The sequence below is a fragment of the Podarcis pityusensis genome (genome assembly GCF_964106645.2).
Source record: "Podarcis pityusensis genome assembly, chromosome: 10".
In the NCBI taxonomy this organism is placed as follows: Eukaryota; Metazoa; Chordata; class Lepidosauria; order Squamata; family Lacertidae; genus Podarcis; species Podarcis pityusensis.
In genome coordinates this window covers 59118582-59134261 of record NC_138035.1, presented here as the reverse complement: position 1 = coordinate 59134261, position 15680 = coordinate 59118582, and the positions used below count along the sequence as shown (strand labels likewise).

The following is a 15680-nucleotide window of genomic DNA, read 5'->3' as shown; positions in this document are numbered from 1 at the left end:
TACTAAATCCTTAGCAGTGCTATGCAAATCCCTATCTTACTTCAATATTAAATACAGTTACAGATAGGTAGCCGTGTTGGTCTGCCATAGTCAAAATAAAAAAAATTCTTCCAGTAGCACCTTTAAGACCAACTAAGTTAGTTCTTGGTATGAGCTTTCGTGTGCAAGCACACTTCTTCAGATACACAGGTATCTGAAGAAGTGTGCTTGCACACGAAAGCTCATACCAAGAACTAACTTAGTTGGTCTTAAAGGTGCTACTGGAACAATATTAAATAGTTTCCTTAGATTGCTCTTCATTCTGATACCAAAGAATTTGATTATTCAGACATAGCCCATCAGGAGTAAAAGTATTGATGATCCGGAAAAGTAAAAATGCAGCTCCCTTTCATGATTGGATTGAAGATATGTACAAATTCGCTACACAATTAACAAGTGGTCTGCAAATGTAGACTTCCCATTTAACAAGATTTGGAATTCATTTTTATAAATGCCATATTAGGTTAAGTCCTGGTTAACTACAATAACAATTCCCCCCCCCTTTTTTTTTGTAATGTACACAGTATCTTTTTTCTGTTTTGTTTTCTGCATGGGTACTATTTCTTGTTTCTTCTTTTTGTTTGTGTCTTATCTTACTTTGGGCACTTGTAGTTTTGTACTTTTTATTTTTTGAATAAGGAATATACAATAAAATAACAATGGGTTAACCTGGGATCATTAGGAATGGACAATTGTGACCCTCCATAGTTTGTAGGACTCCCAACTCTCACCAGCCCCGGCTACTACAGCCAATGAGGAAAGATGATGGGAATTGTAGTCAAAAAAATCTGAAGGGCTATAGATTTCTTCAGCCCTGGCCTACACCGTGTCTTTGCTGCAAAGGTAGCTGTACTGAAGTAAATGCTATGCTGATTGAAAGAGATGCCTTGCAGCTCTGTGCTCCATGGTACACTGGTCTGATATGGAGTATGGATGAGGAGCTCTTTCTAACTCGTACACTGGAAGGAAGGAAGAATCAGGGAGAGATGTATATTCCTGTTGGATGGGCTCATAGAAAACTAAGAACTGTGAAATGCTGTCAGGGTGATGCATTGGTTAGAGTGTTGCATATGGTTGTGGAAAAGCCAGGCTCAGTTCCTCACTCAGGTGTGAAACTTCGTGAAATTTACTCTCTTAGCCTAGTGTGTATTGAAGTGGGGAGAATAAAATGTTGATCTGGGTTCCTTGGAAGATAGAAATGCAAATGCAGGAAGGGAGAGTTGAGTTCTTGGACTGCTCTTTGCAAATGCCCGTGGTGATGATGATGATGATGATGACGACGATGACCATGCATCTAACCTGCTCTTCGGTTCAAATAAATTCTCCAAGCAGCTAATCAAAGAAACAGAAATCCAATATGCAATATTAAAGCTGAGAATTAATACAATAATTAATAGCAGCACTTATTAGCAGCAGCAGTAAAATGTGTATTACATTTATTTATAAATCAATACAGGTATCCCTGAAGAAGGCTGCAGCTTGAAATGAACTCACTTTACATGGTGGAAGTTGCATTGATTTGTTCCTTCTTACACTGGTAGGTTTGTTTCATCTCCTGCCTTGCTTCTCTTGGTGGGAAATGCACCATTTAAGCTTCTCCAGCTTTCTGTCCTTTGGCTTCCCTCGGCATCCCTCAGATCTTTTGCCCAAGGAAGATTCCCCAAATTTGTTTCAAGTGAAAACACCTTATTAAAGTGTGTGTGCATTTTCTCCTTTATCTCCTTAGCCCACTTTATGTTTTAACGACTGGGGCTACAAATTAGAAGAAGCCTGCTGGAGAGATACCAATGTTCCACATCAGAAGAGGACAAATTTGGAAAAATGAGAAACCGGGAGAACCAAAATTGACTGTTCCATCTATCCCTATTCAAATGGAGACCATAGCTTAGTGATAGAGTACATGGTTTTCATGCAGAAGGTCCTATGTTCAATTCCTGGCCAGTGGCGTAGCATGGGGAAGGGGGCACGGGGCAGTTGCCCTGGGTACAAAATTGTTAGGGGGTTGCAAAATTACAGCACCAGTTACTGCCTCAATACAGCTGCATACTTCTCTTGCTGGGCTTCATTGAAAATGGCTTCTCCATGCGAAGCAGGAAGTGACCTCTCCAGACAATGGAACAGAACAACTCTTCTTTTCTTATCTCTGTGGTTGCAATCTCCTGGGTGATGCGGATGCCGTTAGGCAGTTGAATGTGCTTGTGTATTCTGCCTGTTTCCCTCCCTTCTACCCCTCCTCCATGTGGCCGCAGGCACTGGCAACCCACGCTCTGCCACTGCTCCTGGCACCTCCAGGTAAGTCTCAGAAGACTCTGTCTGAAATCTTGGAGAGCTGCTGGCAGTCAGAGTCATAGCTTTCAACCGTCCCTTATTTGGCGGGAAACTCCCTTATCACAGCGCTATGTCCCGCTGCTGTCCCTTATTGATGATATCCCTTAAATTTCCCGGTTTCAAAGGAAGCAGCTCCTCTCCCTCCCTCCCTCCCTGCTGGCCAGGGAGGAGGGAGGCTCCATCTGTGTTGCTTGGCTGCGTTGCTCACCCAATAAGGAGTCTAAGAATGACTGGGGGGTGGAGCTTGCATGCCTTGTGCCGATCAAATCGGCTGTGTTGCCTGGGGACTCGCCTTTGCTCAGCGCTTCCCAGCGGAGAGGTGACGGTGGTTTTCTTTGAGGCTTGAGGCTTTGTTTGGCTGCTGGCCGGGCTTTCTGCCTTTGGCTCGGAGGGGTTCAGAAGTTGAACATACCTGTGCTGAGTGCTCGGATCGGAATCGGATGGATATGTCATCGACAGCCCACTCACCCTTGCCGGGGAAAAGGTCTGTCTGGAGTGGGGGCACATGGTGGGGGAAAAGGAAAGGAGCTGGTTGAGTACAATGGCGGGCGGCGACCTCGTGGGAGGGGGCGCTTTTGGATTTGTTTTGGAGACTCCTTCAGTTGACTGTTATGGGGAAAACGAAAGGAGCTGGTTGACTAAAATCCTTATTTTAGCTGCTGATCCCTTATTTTCGAGGCTGCTGGTCCCTTATTTTCAAATCTGTAAGTTGACAGCTATGGTCAGTGTGTACAATACTGAGCTAGGTGGTCCAGTCTTTTGTGGGTATAATGTAGCTTCCTAGATGGGACTGATGGCAAAGTTTTATGAGGAAAATTTATCCAGCTGTTAAAGAACTCAGGGATGCCTACAGCTTCTGTCTCCCGGCAAAATAGGATATATTCAGAAGATTCAGAATACCAATCTAAGTAGCAAATGTAAATTGGATAGGAACAGAACCTCAGCTCCACAGGGGAAGATTAAAACCCTGGCGAATGCAGACATCACACACAGACTGTCTGTGTTCTGGCCAGAGGGCAACATACTGTACCAATGGCTGATGCTATTATTCTCTGTGTTAATGAGCAAGGAGCATTGATAATCTGCACAAGCTTGGGGGGAACAAACCCACTTGAAATATTTGAAGGCTTGCCACATAATGTCAACATGACAGCAAATGCATTTGGTGTATATTCAGTGATCAAAAGAGAGGCTTCCGTAAGAAAATGTCACTTGCTAGTCAAACAAATTGGAAGTGCAAAAAGAAGCCGCCTCAAAATAAAGGGATTTACCTCAAATTCTGAGAGACAGGACATGCAAGCAGGGAGAACGCTCTTAAGTACCTAGCAAATCACCTGCTCTTCTAACTTCATTTCTCTGCAGAATAACTGTATCAGGTGTTCGTGTGTCCTAGGAGTTCAGAATCCTACTAATCACAGGAGCTCTGTTAGCATTTCACTCCTCTGTTGCTGGATGTGTGATTGTTATATCACATGTCAGTGTTTACTTTCTAGGCTTGGAAAGTATGAGAACAGAAGTCAGTCTTATCTCTCTTCCGCTGTACTGTACTTTTGGAAAAGAAGTGAGAGGATGCCATGATTGCTTTGTCCTGTATATAAAGGTAAAGGGACTCCTGACCATTAGGTCCAGTCGTGGCCAACTCTGGGGTTGCGGCGCTCATCTCACTTTATTGGCCGAGGGAGCCGGCGTACAGCTTCCGGGTCATGTGGCCAGCATGACTAAGCCACTTCTGGCAAACCAGAGCAGCGCACGGAAACACCGTTTACCTTCCCGCCGGAGTGGTACCTATTTATCTACTTGCACTTTGATGTGCTTTCGAACTGCTAGGTTGGCAGGAGCTGGGACCGAACAACGGGAGCTCACTCCATCGCGGAGATTTGAACCACCGACCTTCTGATTGGCAAGTCCTAGGCTCTGTGGTTTAACCCACAGCGCCACCCGCGTCCCTCGGCATGTATATATTGCTTAATAAATACTTAGAATGCACACACCAACGCTCCACTTCATTTCTGCTATACTCTGCTGAGTGAGTGTGCACATAGTCTTCTGATATGTGTCGCCGGTACATGCCGGGACTGAAGATTTATAGACGTCCCAGGCTGCGCTGCATCAGGAAGATGCCCAGAGAGGTTTGTCTCATTCTGGGGGCTGCGTGTGTCCCCCAGGTGTGTTCCAACAGGCTCAAGGGGGTTTCCAGGATGTGCTTCCTGCCCCCTCACCATTTTCTGCACCCTCCACAAGTTGGAGTGAGACCTTCTGAAGTGGTCAGCCTACTCCAGTCATGTAGGTTCTCCACACATTTCAGAACCCTGGAAACAGAAATGAACAAGAGAATCAACAAGGGTTAAAAGTTATTATTATTATTATTGTCAGGGGTTCAGGGACAGAGGCACAGGGTAGGCAGGAGATGGAGAGCGATGGGGATGAATCCCAGGACAGCGAGGAAGAGGATGACAATGACTCAAGAGATTCCATGAGTCTTTCCAGCGAATCAGAGGATTCCCAGAAGGGGGCGCCGGTGGTCAAGGCCAGGGGAGCCCCAGGGGGGACGTGTCAGGAGCAGGGGGCCAGCAGGGGATCCCAAAGTGGCAGCTGGGCGTCAGGACCAGCCTCCCCGCCAGAGTGCAGCGAAGGGGGTGGAGGTTCCAGTGTATCAGGGGAAGCAGCTCCGGCAGCAGAGAAGGGAGGGAGGTCGGAGCAAGCCACCCTCCCGGAAGGGGAGGGGAGTAGTGAAGGGAGTAGTGTAACTGTCAAAAGGAAGGTTAGAGGTTGGGCGCGCGCGCCAAGTTCAAATGTGGAGGCGCGCGGAAGTACAGGGAGCCCGGAGGAGGAGCCAGGTCCCAAAGCCCGCAGGAGGGGGGAAGAGCAGTCTGGGGATTCCGTGTCAGGGGAATCCAGGAGGGGCGAAACCCCAGCGGGCAGGAAGACCCTGCGGAAAAGGAAAGAGAGGAAGAGGTGGAGCAGCGCAAGCCTCTTAAACTGGTGCAGGGGAGGGACTGACTCAGAGGGGACTTCAACGGTCTAAGCGTAACAGACGTGGGGCTGCGCGCCTCGGATGTGAAGCAAACGATGAACTCCAATAAACGCTTTTGTATATAAGAAGAACTTGGCGTTGGTCTTTTGTGAGCTGAGACCTGAGGCAGCCCTTACAATTATTATTATTATTATTATTATTATTATTATTACCCTGCTCATCTGGCTGGGTTTCCCTAGCCACTCTGGGCGGCTCCCAACAGAATATTAAAAACACAATAAAACATCAAACATTAAAAACCTCCATAAACAGGGCTGCCTTCTATGTCTTCTAAAAGTCAGATAGTCATTTATTTCTTTGACATCTATTGGGAGGGTGTTCCACAGGGCGGGCACCACTACCGAGAAGGCCCTCTGCCTCGTTCCCAGTAACCTCACTTTTCACAGTGAGGGAACCACCAGAAGGCTCTCAGAGCTGGACCTCAGTGTCCAAATTGAACGATGGGGGTGGAGAAGCTCCTTCAAGTATACTGGGCCGAGGCCGTTTAGGGCTTTAAAGGTCACCACCAACACTTTGCATTGTGCTTGGAAACGTACTGGGAGCCAGTGTAGGTCTTTCAGGACAGGTGTTATATGGTCTCGGTGGCCACTCCCAGTCACCAGTCTAGCTGCCGCATTATCCAACACAGGAAAAGTTTCCTGTGTTGAGATAACCACCCGAGGGATGGAACATTAGGACTGCAATGGGTCAAAGGAACTCACCATAGACAGCAAAGAGGCGAGGCCCCTTTCGCTCAAGAGATAAAGCTAAGAGCTTAGAGAAGAGGGGGAAAGAGCAATGTGGGCCAGAAACTTAGAGAGCAGGGGTTATGTGACAAGAAGAAAGCAGGAGGCAGAGAAATGATGGAGGCCTGTTGAAACCCAAGACTGCTCCTATGGTAGAAGCAAGACTCTCTCGGGATGTGAGAGTAGCTCAGGTTGTATATGTGTGCAAATAAACCATATATCTGAAAGACGCCACAGTCTCATTTTGCCTAAAGGAAGCACAGACTTGAGTAATTGTTGCCTGAAAGAGATTAGAGATTGGGGTGGCTTGTAACAATGTTGTTGTTTAGTCGTTTAGTCGTATCCGACTCTTCGTGACCCCATGGACCAGAGCACGCCAGGCACTCCTGTCTTCCACTGCCTCCCGCAGTTTGGTCAGACTCATGTTCATAGCTTTGAGAACACTGTCCAACCATCTCGTCCTCTGTCGTCCCCTTCTCCTTGTGCCCTCCATCTTTCCCAACATCAGGGTCTTTTCCAGGGAGTCTTCTCTTCTCATGAGGTGGCCAAAGTATTGGAGCGTCAGCTTCAGGATCTGTCCTTCCAGTGAGAACTCAGGGCTAATTTCCTTAAGAATGGATGGAAATTATCCCTGAGTGCTCACTGGAAGGACAGATCCTGAAGCTGAGGCTCCAATACTTGTAACAATATGTTATCCAAATTATAAATGCTCGGTGGACAGTCTTTCTGGCTGAATGCTGTTTCATTAAGAAATATATGCTAATATGTTAAAAAAGAGAAATAATCCTTAATGTGTGGTTTTTGGTGTGTGTGTGCGTTTTAGTATCCCTTACAATCATCTTGATTAATTCATCCCTATTCCTTAAGTAATGGCACTTTATAGGAGAGCAAAGTCTCTTGTTGTCACTACTTGCTAGTAACGAACACGCTGATCAACATGCTAATTACAGGGGTTCTTTTTTAACAGTCTTTTTTATCATTCTCAAATGAATAATGCGCAGCAGCTGTGACATTGAACAAGGGTGCTATAATTGCAATAACCAAAGCAAGAGAGAAATTGTTTAATAGTCTCATAAAACACGTAGCCTCCTTCCAGGACAGATTTTTCTTGCCCTGCCTGTGATTTAGGAGCCATCCGCCAGTGTTCAGATTCTCATTCATGCTATTGGACTGAGCAGGTTGCATCGACACAGGTTTGGAACTCGGTGGTGCCATATTCAGCAGTTAGGGCTTCCTGGCGCCATCTGCCCAACATTACAGAAGCGTCCCCAAAATTTGTCCCGCCGTCCTCGTTCCTGTACCTGCCTGATTTGTTAAAGAATACCATTGGCTTTTGTGTTCCTTCAGCTGATGTTTTCCATCTGAGTCACAGTAAGGCATAGGGATGTGGGGGTGCTTTGAAATGATCACAAAAACAGAGGTATCTTGCTTTCAAATTCAATATATGGCAGACGTCTACTTTCATAATACATGAAAACAAGAGACAAAAGTGATATCTAAAGGGGGAAAGATTGCTTGAGAGAATAGGGGATTTGATTGTTGTTGTTTTGCTCATTGCAATGCATTCGTCCACCCGACTGCCCCAGACAAAAACACAGTGTTTTATTTGTTTTTTGCTCAAAAATCCAGTTTAATAATGGGATATTTTGACACTTCTCATATACTCGACTCTCTTTTTTATAATAATATTTTATTCTTTTTTCCATGTGGAAAGTTACATTTGTTACTCGACATTTACATTCCAATTCACCAGAACTAGTGGCTTTCCACTCACCCAACAAAGATGTTTCAAACTCAAATTGCATACATTTGCATTTTAAGGTTCTTTCTTATCTGCTTTCAGCCTCTCTACATGTTTCTTAATATATTCTGCTATTTTCCTACACTTCAAACCCCAAAACGTTAAAATGCTATCACTGCATTCAACCTTCTCCTAGGCCAAGCGTTCAGAGAAGGAGAAGGAAATGACTACTATAGTAGGATTACCAGATGTCCCCGGATTTGCAAATCTGTCCACGGACAAATTCCGTTCCCAGAATGTCTCCAGATTTGCAAATCTGTCCCCAGGAAATGTGGCAGCGGCTGCCTTAGCAGTCTAGAGCCAGCCTGATAGCACAGTTGGCTCTGGCTGGCTTCAGGAGCAGCTCACTGCCCTAGCAATCGCCATTTTTCCTCATGGGAAGTCACAACACATCATATGGGGACTTCCGGTGAGGCAAAATGGCGGGCGCCACAGCAGCGAGCAGCTCCTGAAGCCAGCCAGAGTCAACTGCGCTACCAGGCTGGATCCGGGCTGCTGACTGCCGCTGCTGCTGCCACTGCTGAAGGGGAACCGGGGACGTCCAGCAGTAAAGATCTCCTGCCCCCTTCCCCCTTTGTTTTGACTGATCAGGGGAGGCTCTGGAGTTGTGCACGGCCAGCCGATGTCCAGTTTTTAAAAAACTCTGCACATTTATGTTTCACAGGGTGCACCTTTATACAATATGCATGTGTGCTTGGGCCCAGGGTCTTTTGCCTCACCATCCCCACTATTGACTCCATGTTGCTACTCAGCTTAAAAAAAAAAGTGTCCCCTGATTCACTGAAAAAATCTGGTAACTGTTAAGTTGTGGGTGAACATATCAGACGACACAGCGATTCTTCAAACAGCTCTGGTTTATTCACAGGCCAGAACAGAACTGAACTGAACTGAAGGGTTCAGCCAGCCTGCTTGTATAGAGCTCCAGTACACCGTAACTGTAACAATTTTCTAAAACTATCCAATCACTGAATGTCACTTTCAATCCCTTATTTGCATAACTATCTACAGTATCCCCCTGCTGGCCCAGGGTGAGAACTTCAGTACATAACAGTAACCATATACTATAGTACTAAGGAAATTCACCAACCTGCCCAAACCGCCCCACACAAACCCAAACACACTCACAGTATGTAAAATGGGGAATACCTTTGTGGAATGCCTTCCCAAGAGAACTCTGCTTCATACTTTTCTTATTAAGCTTTCGGTGCCAGGCTATTATTACTTGTCTGAGCTGTTACTGTGCAGCTACTTTGTTTTCCTCTGTTAAAAACTTTTGTACAGCATGTTTTATTTGTGGTTCGATCTGATGCTTCCACAATTTCTTTGCGTCTGCAGCTGTTTTTATTTGCTGTTCTATTTTAAAGTGGTTTCCATCTCTTTTTTAATGTTCAGAAACATAGGACGCTGTCTTGTCCTGAGTCGGACTATTGATCCTTCTAGCTGAGTGGCCAATTGATCTAGCTAGCTCAGTGGTGTCTGCACTAAGTGAAGCGTCTCTGTACGATTTCAGACAGGATACGGTCCTAGCCCTCCATCTCATGGATTGAAGTTGAATGCAAGACAAATGCTCTACCAATGAACTGTATCGCTTCCCCATTTATTGCGAGCTCCTGGGGTTTTTTCTTCTTTATAAGTAGGATTTTTTACAACAATAAAAAGGCAGTTTTCATATATAGAATAATAATAATAATAATAATAATAATAATAATAATATATTTATACCCCAGGCATCTGGCTGGGTTTCCCCAGCCACTTTGTGCGGCTCCCAACAGAATATTAAAAACACGATAAAACATCAAACATTAAAAACTTCCCTAAATAAGGGTTGCCTTCAGGTGTCTTCTAAAACTCAGATAGTTGTTTATTTCTTTGACATCTGATGGGAGGGCGTTCCACAGGGCGAGTGCCACCACTGAGAAGGCCCTCTGCCTGGTTCCCTGTAACCTCACTTCTCGCAGTGAGGGAACCACCAGAAGGCTCTCGGAGCTGGACCTCAGTGTCCGGGCTGAACAATGAGGGTGGAGCATAAATGTGTCTACTCTGAGTAGGACTTTGTTGAATTCCACCCACATTAATCAATATGCATGCCTCGTGCCTTCTTTCCTACATAAATGCAGGGCTTTTATTTTTTCAACCAGAGCTTACAGGAGCTCAGCTCCAGCACCTCTCAGGTGGGCACCATTGCCATTGCCATTCTAAGAGAACAAGGGAGAAGTTTGTTGTGAGCTCCAGCACCTCTTTTTCTAGAAAAAATAGAAATTTTTTTCTAGAAAAAAATGTGCTGTTGAAGAGGAGATTTATAATGTTGGAAGGGGACCTGAGGGCCCCAATAACTGGCAATAAATAAAGATCAAACTCCACTTGTTTGTGTGTATAATTAAGTTGCAATGGATAGAAAATAGAGATTCCTGTGAACCAGGAGTTTAGAACTGCTGTCAGCCCCAGGAGGCATGGCCCATGACCAGGAATAATGGGAGTTGTAGCTCAACAACATCTGGAGGGCTGAAGATTCCCTACAGCTGCTGTAAAGGTTAACCCTATTCAAGCTTTCATTGATGGTCTCCATAGAGAACAAGGCCAATCACCCTCCAACATTCCTGCTTTGGGTGGGGAGGTCTGAAGGGAAATTGGAAACTGGGACCCAGTTACAGTCCACTCCACAACCAGGATATATGATCACAAAGAAGACTTAAAACCTTCCTGCTGGGTGGGATTCAAGGGATCGGGGGAGATGTCACAAGGACACAAATATAGCATAGTTTATATATATGTATATAAAAAGGTAAAGGGTAAAGGGACCCCCTATGGACTATATGGAATTGGCGGAAATGACCGGTAGAATCCGTGACCAGGGAGAAGAGTCGATGGAGGAAGACTGGAAGAAATTCAAAGACTATCTTCAGAAACATTGCAAAATTAAGGAATGTTAAAGGGATGGTGGACTGAAAGTAAGTGGTTTCCAGCTGCACAGGTTAAAGTTAATGATAGATTAAGATTAAAGATCAAGATCAAAGATGTTTAAAGAAATGGAAATTTGATATTAAAAGGGAAAATTTTAATGTTATATGATATTAAGATCAAGGATTAGGTTTAAAAAAGTTGAAGTTATATATTTTAACATTTTATTAAATTAAAGATTGGGATTAAAAAAGTGGAAAAGAAACTGCTGGACAAATAATATGGATTGGAATACAAAAGAGGGAGGTATGAGGAAGTCCAGAAAATAAGTAATTTAAAATTGGAAATGGAAAAGAGAGTTTGTTTTTAATTGTTATGCTTTTTGTTTTTTATGGTTGAGTTTTGTATTGTATTTTGTGTTGTTCTTTTTCTTTTGTTGTTTAAAACTTTAATAAAAATTATTAGGGGGAAAAAAAAAAAGGGTAAAGGGACCCCTGACCATTAGGTCCAGTCGTGGCCGACTCTGGGGTTGCGGCGCTCATCTTGCTTTATTGGCCGAGGGAGCCGGTGTACAGCTTCCGGGTCATGTGGCCAGCATGACTAAGCCGCTTCTGGCGAACCAGAGCAGCGCACGGAAACGCCGTTTACCTTCCCGCTGGAGCGGTACCTATTTATCTACTTGCACTTTGACGTGCTTTCGAACTGCTAGGTTGGCAGGAGCAGAGACCGAGCAACGGGAGCTCACCTCATCGCGGGGATTCGAACCGCCGACCTTCTGATCTGCAAGTCCTAGGCTCTGTGGTTTAACCCCCAGCACCACCTGCGTCCCATATATGTATATATATTCTAAAAATGGCAGCTGAATATAATCTCTCTCTACAAACAGCTTGTTCATATGGGAGCCATTTTGACACCTACCCTTTGGAATTTCACCCCAACTCCTATTATATATAAGACAGGCACCCTCTCTGTTGTCTTTCCAGTACCTACTGAAAGCCTTCCACTTCCAACAAGCCTTTTAAGTACAGCTCTTTCCCAGTCTGCACTTGTATTGGACGTGTTTTTAGATGTTTTCCTTCTTTTATCATTCATGTGTCTGCCAGCCTGGGCTCCACTGGGAGGAAGAGGGCAGAATATAAATGTAAGAACGAAAGAAAGAACTATGGTTAACAGCGCAAGTCTGTTCAAAAGTAAGTTACATTGATTTCAGTGGGGCTTGCTCACAAGTAAGTGGGTACAGGATTGCAGCTTAAATTTCCCCCTTCTAAAATTAAGAAAGCATCTTTCATCTTAGCGCTGTAGCAGATCTGAAACGCTTTTATAGATGAGAATACCTGGAACATTTAATGGCAGAAATACTATTTCGCTGGCAGTCGCAGATCCATACTTGTGATGGAAAGGTTTTCACTCCTTTGTGATAACTTGCTGTCCAAAACCATAAGAACATTATTTAGGCGCATTAAATCTAAAACCTTCACACACTTGCCTCTAATGTTTCTTAGGAATGACAATGTGAACATTTTCAAGGGCACAGACCACAGGGATTATTTATATACGGTGTGGGCCAAGTTAAGGTAAGCATTGACATAATATTTATAATCTCAAAGGTTACTAAATCAGAAATACTGTAGAATTCCATTAGCAAGGCAAGCTGCATCAATGGGAGGTTGTGATTTATTCAAGTTATAAATTGCTCTAGAAATGGTTATGGTCTCCTTCAGGCTGTCCAAATACACCTGAAGATTCATTAGTTTGGCAGGGTAATTTTAGCTTATTGGGATGATTATAAGAGGAGGTGGTACTGAACTAGGTAAGGACTCAGGAAGCTTTTTCACCTTGAGGACCACATTGCTCCTGGGCAAGCTTCGAGGAGCCTAATGTTAACAATGGGTGGAGCATTATCGTATGTCGTGGTCATGTGGGATGGTAAAAGCTTTCTGGGAAATGACATATAATGAAAAAAATGTTTAAAATTGTTATGTACTGAAGTTCTCACCTTGGGCCAGCAGGGGGATACTGTAGATAGTTTTCACTCAGGTCGACATATGCAAATAAGGAACTGAAAGTGATGTTCAGTGATCGGATAGTTACAGAAAGTTATTACTGTTGCATTGTAGTAGAGCTCTATATAAGCAGGCTGGCTGAACCCTTCAGTTCAGTTCTGTTCTGGCCTGTGAATAAACAAAAGCCGTTTGAAGAATCGCTGTGTCATCTGATATGTTCACCCACAACTTAACAAAAATAACTTTCGTTAAAAAAGCAGAGGCTTTTTTGTTAAGCATTATAGACACGAAACTACCAAAAGAAAAGAAAATGCTGTTTATGTAAGGTAAAGGTAAAGGACCCCTGGATGGTTAAGTCTAGTCAAAGGTGACTATGGGGTTGTGATACTCATCTCGCTTTCAGGCCAAGGGAACCAGCGTTTGTCCATAGACAGTTTCCTGGGTCATGTGGCCAGCAGGACTAAACCGCTACTGGCGCACAGAGAAAGCATGCTTTCGAACTGCTAGGTTGGCAGGAGCTGGGACGGAGCGAAGGGAGCTCACCCTGTAGTGGGGATTCGAACTGCCGACCTTCCGATTGGCAAGCCCAAGTGGCTCAGTGGTTTAGACCACAGTGCCACCTGCATCCCTGCTGTTTATGTATGCAACGACAGCAAGCAAGGATGCTTCTTGCCCGGAGATGTAAAGTACCAACCAGAGAAGAGTGGCAGACCAAGCTGATGGAATACGCAGAAATGGCAAGACTGACGGGAAAGATCAGAAATCAGGAAGACCAAGTATTTTTAAAAGACTGGAATAACCTTCTAACGTATTTGAGAGATCACCGTAAACAGCTGAAATCATTGGCAGGAATACAATGACCTTTGTAATGTAACTTGGATTTTGGATACTATGATTATATAGATTACAGTAAAAGATGCAGGAATAAAATTAAGAATTGGAACCCATGGAGGAAGGGGAGGAAGGAGGTCTCAAGGTTCGAAAGAACGCTTTTCTTTTTTAATATGTGAAAATGTTATGTTTTATGTAAAACTAATACAAATTTATATACTGTCAGATGGCTGTTGCGGATGCTCGAGAGTAAACAGACAGGACTCCAAGCTGTCTTTTACCTGGCTTTATTTTATTTTGGTGCAAATTATTTACAGTGAAGAGCGTCAAAAGTTCATGTCTGGCTCAATCGCTAGCAGAATCCAAGAGTGGTCTTTTTTTGTATCTCCCCCAACATAAAAGTTTTGTTATCCCCAACCGTCTCCGCCCCTCTCTGCACCCCAGACTACTGCGCAGGATGGGTGATGGCAAGGGCACGTGAAGCCTCCAGAGGGCAGAGCTCTCCCTCTGCACTTCGGAAGCTTCACGTTGCAATCGCTGAAGCTAAGGAGCCTGCATTCGCTCCATAGGACGCACACACATTTCCCCTTAATTTTTGAGGGGGGGGAAGTGTGTCCTATAGAGCGAAAAATACGGTACCATAAATTGCTAGATACCTCAATGATCACTATCTTACCCCTTCTCTGTATCCTGCTTAGGGTGAAGACTTAGTGAATGATGGCAAGAAATAGGGCCTACACCAATATTGTGAAGCACTTTGGCTCACGAAGCACAAACAGTCTTCTCTCTGACTATCTCCAGCCTATTGATAAAGACATTTTTATTCCAGTACCTTTGGCCTGCTAAACATCTGCTGTTTTCAATAAGGATTATGTTTTAATCTCTGAGATCTTCATTCACTGTTTTTAATGATTTAGTCCTATGCATGTCCATTCTGAAATAAACCCCACTTAGTTCAATGAGGTCTGCACCCTGGTGTGTATAGGATTACGTCGCCTAAATGTGTTTTTACCTTTACCTTTACCAGGAGTTCAGAAAGGGGGGACCCTATTTCTCTTTTCCCCTACTGACTGTTTTTCTTTGCCCAGGCAGGTGCATTATGTGACCCACGAGAGCAGCAAAATAACCAGACTGTACAACGGTGATGGGATAAAATCAGATGAAATCTTTATTGACAGCAGCAGGCGGGGCAAGGATTGACATGGCATTGGGTCCCAGGATCAGTTCATCATTCCACAAGCCCCATGTTGATGGAATGGATCCACTGGGTTTGCATGGCTCCAGACCTGTACTACAGGAGTCGGCCAGTATTGAACCTTGACATGGTGCAAGCCAAGCAAGCAAAATCTCACTGGGGGACCAGGGTGCAGATTCCAACCAGGAACCCACGCTTCGGTTTTGCTATGGTCAATGCTCCCCTCAGGCCCCTTATGGGCCCTCCCATACTTTGTTGATCCTGCCCAATGCCGTTTCCGCCCTCATACAGTGTGTTTCTGCCTAACAAAGGTAAAGGTAAAGGGACCCCTGACTATTAGGTCCCGTTGTGACTGACTGTGGGGTTGCGGCGCTCACCTCGCTTTATTGGCCGAGGGAGCCGGCATACAGCTTCCAAGTCATGTGGCCAGCATGACTAAGCCGCTTCTGGTGAACCAGAGCAGCACACGGAAACGCCATTTACATTCCCGCCGGAGCGGTAACTATTTATCTATTTGCACTTTGACGTGATTTCAAACTGCTAGGTTGGCAGGAGCAGGGACTGAGCAATGGGAGCTCACCCCATCGCGGGGATTCGAACTGCTGACCTTCTGATCGGCAAGTCCTAGGCTCTGTGGTGTAACCCAAAGTGCCACCTGCGTCCCTTGCTTAACAAAGGAAAGCCATAATTTCACTGTGGGAAAGGCAAAACAACAACAACAAAAACCCCAACCAAGTGCAAATTAGGTTGAGAGCAAATAATTCCTTTCTGGCCCTGTCAACCAGTGACCCAAAACTGCTCAGTGAAGGCTCTAACCCGAGGGTGG

The 15680-nt window shown here is 44.8% G+C and overlaps 2 long non-coding RNA genes across 2 annotated transcripts in view; one reads left to right on the top strand and one right to left on the bottom strand.

Annotated features, from left to right (window-relative positions):
- The window catches only part of LOC308486741, a 433510-nt gene that overhangs the window by 50814 nt on the left and 367016 nt on the right, over window positions 1-15680 (bottom strand). The window lies entirely within an intron of this gene.
- On the top strand, window positions 2223-14551 carry LOC308486748. Its single transcript, XR_013991263.1, has 5 exons — window positions 2223-2331; window positions 3861-3967; window positions 11929-12015; window positions 12328-12399; window positions 14358-14551. It is a non-coding gene; the product is annotated as an uncharacterized lncRNA (long non-coding RNA).